The sequence below is a fragment of the Lagenorhynchus albirostris genome, chromosome 8, assembly GCF_949774975.1.
Source record: "Lagenorhynchus albirostris chromosome 8, mLagAlb1.1, whole genome shotgun sequence".
In the NCBI taxonomy this organism is placed as follows: Eukaryota; Metazoa; Chordata; class Mammalia; order Artiodactyla; family Delphinidae; genus Lagenorhynchus; species Lagenorhynchus albirostris.
The window spans coordinates 98,225,252-98,231,025 of record NC_083102.1 but is presented as its reverse complement, the minus strand read 5'-3'; the positions used below and the strand labels follow the sequence as shown (position 1 = coordinate 98,231,025).

The following is a 5,774-nucleotide window of genomic DNA, read 5'->3' as shown; positions in this document are numbered from 1 at the left end:
AGAGACATTTGTCTTGTTGGAGGTTTACGGGAGCATCGTGACCTGACCTAGGCAGATAGCTGGAAGAATGAAGGATTCCAGCACCAAGAACTTTGTAACCACCAGCCACATCCCCTCCCTTTTTAGTACAAAAGAAGCCTGAATCCTAACTCAGGTCAGATGGTTCTTTGGGACACTAGTCCGCTATCTTCTCAGTCTCCTGGCTTTTCGAATAGAGCCGCTATTCTTTGTCCCAACACCTCTTCCCGATTTATTGGACTGTTGTGCCATGAGCAATACAAGCTCGGACTCGGTAACACTGGCTCCAGCCCCTGGGCTCTGGAGTAATCCATTTACCATGAGGAATGACCAGTTTCTAGAGTTGTGTAATTTTCTCAGCCTGATTCCTGCTGTGTAACAAGTGATCCCAAATTAGTGGCTTTGACACAACCAGGTGATAATCTCACAGTTTTCCTGCTAGCACTCAGCTCCTGGAATCCACCTGAAGGTTCTTGCCCAGGTGGCCCCCACAAGCAGTTCACAGCATGGGGACTTGCTTTCTTCCAGGCCAGGCCGAGCCCATCTCTGTGCTGTCCCTCTCTTCTCCCACTCTTAAAGGGCTCATGGGATTAGGTCAGGCCCACCTGGAGAATTGACTGATCCTAAGGTCAGCTGATTTGAGAGCTTAATCACATCTGCAAAATCCCCTCACAGCTGTCTCTTGAATTGTATTTGATTAGATAACTGGAGGAAGACCTGTGTCCACCAGGGTCCAGGAGTCTCATTAGCTGTCTTAGAATCCTGCCCACCACATGACCCCTGGTAGTTTGGAGGTCCAAGGGCTTCATTTTGCTGTGCCCAGTTTAGTCCAAGCTGGTAGTGTTTCCATAGAACAATTCTCTTAAAAACTCTGTGCCTTTCCTATGAGATTGGGGTGCAACAGCAAACGTCAGAACCACAAATCTCTTTCTTTGAGATACCAAGTTTATCTGACTATTTGGGACATCTGTTGGAGATTTTTTCTTTTTTTGGTCTTTTTAATTTCATTAATAATGTTTATATTTATAAATACTGATACTTTTTCCATTGAAGCTTATCTACAGGATAGCTATAATCTCCTCTTCAATCTTTCTACTGAGATATTTTCAAGTTTCTACTAATATACCTATTGACCTATTATTACCTTACTATTTCACAACATTTTGTTTTCTTCTTGCTGGTTGAGTTTATTTTCTTTATTTAGTGTCTCTTTTGGGGACTCGATTTTTCTCTTTTTACTTGGATACAGGAAGTTAGATTGAGGAAGTTACTTGAGTTAATTTCCATAGAATTATAGGAATAGCTGATCATGTGTGAGTGACCACAGTTTTTGATAACAGGATTGCTGCTTCTGGCATGGGAGGAGATGGTCTTATCTTCATCATGATGGGATGGAACACAATCCTGAACATGTTGTGTTGAGATTTCTTGGGTAACATGTCCTCTGACTTTTAGAGCCCCCAATCTCCTCTATTAAGTTATCTCTGGTCTCAAAAGCACACCACATGACACCCGAGACTCATGTACCCTAAGAGTGGTGGGTAGGAGGGGTGGGGACAGAGCCAGCTCTAAACACAATACCTGGCCGTCCATCCAATTCTCCATCATATCTCAACTCCTGTTTCCTTCAGACCTGAAACAGTCTGTGCTTTTCTCACGCCTGTGAATTTTGTGTGATCTACATTACTCCTTCAGCTTACTTTGAATTATCAATTCTCTATTATCCTAGATCAGAAAGTCATTTTCCTTTAATAAACTCTACAAAATAATAGTTACCAGTTACATAGTACCAAAGATCAGCCTCCCATCTGTTCTTGTTTGGTCTGCCAGAGTGTGTGTGCTGACTCATTATTAAGGAAGGATAGCATCCTGATGGGGCTCCAAATAAAATTTCCCTATATTGGATGGCCATTAATATTGCCTCTTGCCCACCCTGTAAGACAATCCCAGCTGTGCATCTCAAGGATACCACTCTTTTGTCATATGATTCATTTCATGTGGGCTACATCGAGCACATGTTAAGTATTGCTCAAAGACACTGGGGGATATAAAAGGGAGTATATTTAAGATTCAGCCTTCATGGAGTTTTCCATTGCAAGGTGAATGCCAAGAGAGATCCGACTGGGAGGAGAGAGAATATGGAGCAAGGGGAGGTTCTGTGGATGACATTGGGCTCCACCTGGGCTTTAAAAGAAGGATAGAGTGTGGTCATATGGAGACTAGGGAGCCAACACTTCAAGAAGAAGAAACAATATAGATTAACTGTTAGCATTTTTCCAAGTTTCTTCCATCTAATTTGTCTCAGTTATCTTCATAAATTCCATGAGCTGTAAATATTGTTGTTATTATTGTTATGTTATTAAAATAACATCCTTATATTATTATCGGCAGTCATATTATTTTACGATTTCCATAGTATAAAGGTCTTGTGTTGGATTCAATATTCACTCTATTAGCTTATAATTCAGAAATAATTTAATCCTTCAAACATTAAAAGAGTGTTCAATGCCTATAAAATTATCCCATTTTAGAGATTAGTCAACCTGGGCTATGTTCATATAATTAAAAACAATTAGTTTGAGCTCTCTTTACTCTAATTGGTCAGTTGCTGGGTATTGTGTAAGCCCAGAAGGGAACTTTTATTTTGACTCTTTATATTTATGTAAAAATTATGTTTAAGAATACAAGGAAGAATAATTCCAGGGTGTTTCACTATGTGTTGCAATGATCTTTGTTTCCTTCCAGTATACTTATCTATGAACCCGTCATTTTATTGGCTCCATGGTTATAAATGTTTTCAGGAAGTGCTTTCTGAAACAATAAATACCTCTCTGCTCCATTATCAAAAAATTCCCTGCATTTCATGCCTACATTTTATTTTGGCAACATTCAGGGGAAAAAGAAAGGAGCCTTTGTTGATCAGACTTTCATACTAAAACCTGAAATTTGGGAATCTGAAAAGTGAGAATAATGATATCTTTCTTTTTATGAATATTTAGAAATGTTTATTTCCAGCCCTCACTTTGGTGAAATTTTCAATGAGTCTAAAATAATCATAATTTTAAGAAAGAGTAAAACGTCTTTGTCCTTATAGTCTACAATGTGCTTTCAACACTTTATCCCATGTACTCACCATGAAGTGGGCACTCTCAGCCTCATTTTCCAGTGGAGGAAACAGAATCCTGGAGGAGACAGGTAACTTGTACCAGGTGTTAGGGCCATTAAAAAGGAGAAGTGACTCAACTCAAGGCTCTCCCTCTGTCCCCCAATTGAAAGACCGTTTTTCCCCTTCAAAACAAAACAAACAAATGAAAATTCTCTTTTTTACCTCTGGGTTCAGATGACAGTTACATTTTGCCCAAGAATATTGAGCAATATCAAATGACTTTTTTTCCCTGAACACTGGAGATGAACCACAAGTTATTATAACAAAACTGGTCATTGCTCTCGCCAAAATATTTCATCAGCTTCTGGCGTCTCCTTATATCTTGATATGCTTATCCAGCATGACTGATGGCTTGGTTCTTAATAAGTAGGCTAGTTAGGCAGAGCAGTTAATGACAGGAGATTTTTCTTTGGCTCCAGGGCTCAGCATGCACAGACAGGACCCTGCATGAATTCCCCCAGCATGTGACGATAAGATGCTTCTAGTCTGCCAGCATCAAGCAGCTTCATTAATTAAAAACACATTGCATGTTATCACAAAAGACTGATTTTTCTAGGAAGAATTACCCTTTGGCATTTATGATGAGCATGAAGAAAAACAGATAATAAGACTACAGACATAACTTTCCTTAATTTAGGACAGCAAATATTTAAGATTAAGATTAAGGCTTCAGGAAAGAGAGGCTTTAGTTATCATTCTGCAAAGAAACTATTTGGGACAGTTGTTTTTCTTTGTTTAGGCTGGCTCTAGAAGGTAAACATTTACTCAGCCATGTCGGGTATCTGTGATTTAACATGATATAGCCCTAAAGTTTAAAACACACAACTGAGTACTTCACCCTTTTGTGCTTAAAACAAAACAATGCAAAATCAACAATAAGTGGACTAATAAAAAGTTTACCAAGCTGCCAAACACTGAAAAAGAATCTAGCAAAATCAAGATGTCTCTCTGAAGGAGGCTACTGATATCTTCAGCAGGAAGTGCAGTGTTCTGAGGCTGAGTTTTAAAGCAGTATGGTATTAAGATGACCTACCTCATAGCACTAATATAGAACTTAAGAGAACCTGGAATCCAAAGCCACAAGATTTGACTGACTTGGATGTCCAACTCTATGTAACCATTTCCAATGTCCTGCCAAGCAGTTTTGTAGCTCCTGCTTCAATTTCACCCCAGACCTCATTACATTACAAAATTTGCGTTTAAACTAGAAGAGTTCCAACTGACAAAGCGTCCTCCTTAAAAAGTTGAAGTGATGCTTTTTTACTCCCTGGTGTAAACCATTTCTACTTGAAAACTTCTACCATCTCCCACCCAAATGTTCTCTCCTCCACACTAAGTATCCTCTATGAAGTCTACTTCCCATCAGGTGGAAAGACATTTAGCAGTCACCATCTCTAAGAACAGTCACCACCCTCATGGCAAGGATTTTGCACTCAGTAGTTCAGAGCCCCCCAGGCACACTATCAATGGTGACAAAAGGTGTGGAGCCTCTTTTTGTACAGACTGGATTTGTCACAGATTTACGAAGTCAAGAATTCCAGATGAAGTTTTTCAGCCTTCACCTGAAGGTCATGAAAAATATGGTGGGGATCCACAGCAACCTTATAAACTGGATATTGTTACCAGAATAAAAAGTACAAAAAGACGTCCATATTGGGAGAAAGATTTAATAAGGATGCTTGGGTTACAAAAAGCACATACTCCTCAAGTTCACAGGAATATCCCTTTGGTGAAGGCAAAACTGAAAGCGGTTAAACATTTGATAAGAATCAAGCCCCTGAAGCTGCCACGAGTTCTCCCAACGGAGGAGGACATGTCCAACGCGTGCCTCAAGAGCACTGGGGAACTGATGGGGGCGTGGCTTCAGAACCCTGAGCACCAGGAAGAAAGGAAGTCCTGATGGCCTCGCAGCTTCAGAGTAAAAAGTGCAAGTCATTTCTATGTAAAGATGGTGAGAAAGTGTTCTCATTAAAATACGTTTTAAATTCTAGTCATTAAAAGAAATATAAAGATATTTTCCAGATCCCTTCAATATCTGGGGTCTCTTCTTCACATGTGGCAGTTTGCCAGTGACCCAAAATCAAGCACAATAATCCAAGAGCAAGCACAATGAAGCATCACATTCTTAGATATCTACTACGTACTTATATTAAAGCTGTCTTAGTTGAGTTTAGATGTTTGTCCAGAGCTTTCATGGTATTTCCATTTCTGAGATGATGATGTGCCCTGTGCATTATCTATATGCCCTTGCTATAAGGTCTATGTTGACCTGCCTTTTATGTCCTGTTGCAGATCCTGGTGGACAAATGTTCAAGCAGCTGCCTTAACTCTATACTTACCTGTTGTATAAGGAAAAGTAATTGTAGGATTTCCTACTTACAAAGTTATGACCCTGAGATGGAGTATTTGCATTAGATACATCAAACACTAGGATCTTTACATTTTTTCCTCCCTTAATGTCTATTTTGACCCAATATAAACAAAGTCTGGGCATGATATAATATCAAACCATTATACGCGTCTATAGGTTGCTTAAAGACTATCCCAAAGAGGGAAATTCAGGGAAAATTCCAGTATAATTTAATTGTTC

At 39.5% G+C, this 5,774-nt stretch overlaps 1 pseudogene; it reads left to right on the top strand.

Annotated features, from left to right (window-relative positions):
- The first annotated feature begins 4,599 nt into the window (after positions 1-4,599).
- Positions 4,600-5,084, top strand: LOC132524363 (large ribosomal subunit protein uL30m-like; annotated as a pseudogene).
- The last annotated feature ends 690 nt before the right edge of the window (positions 5,085-5,774 follow it).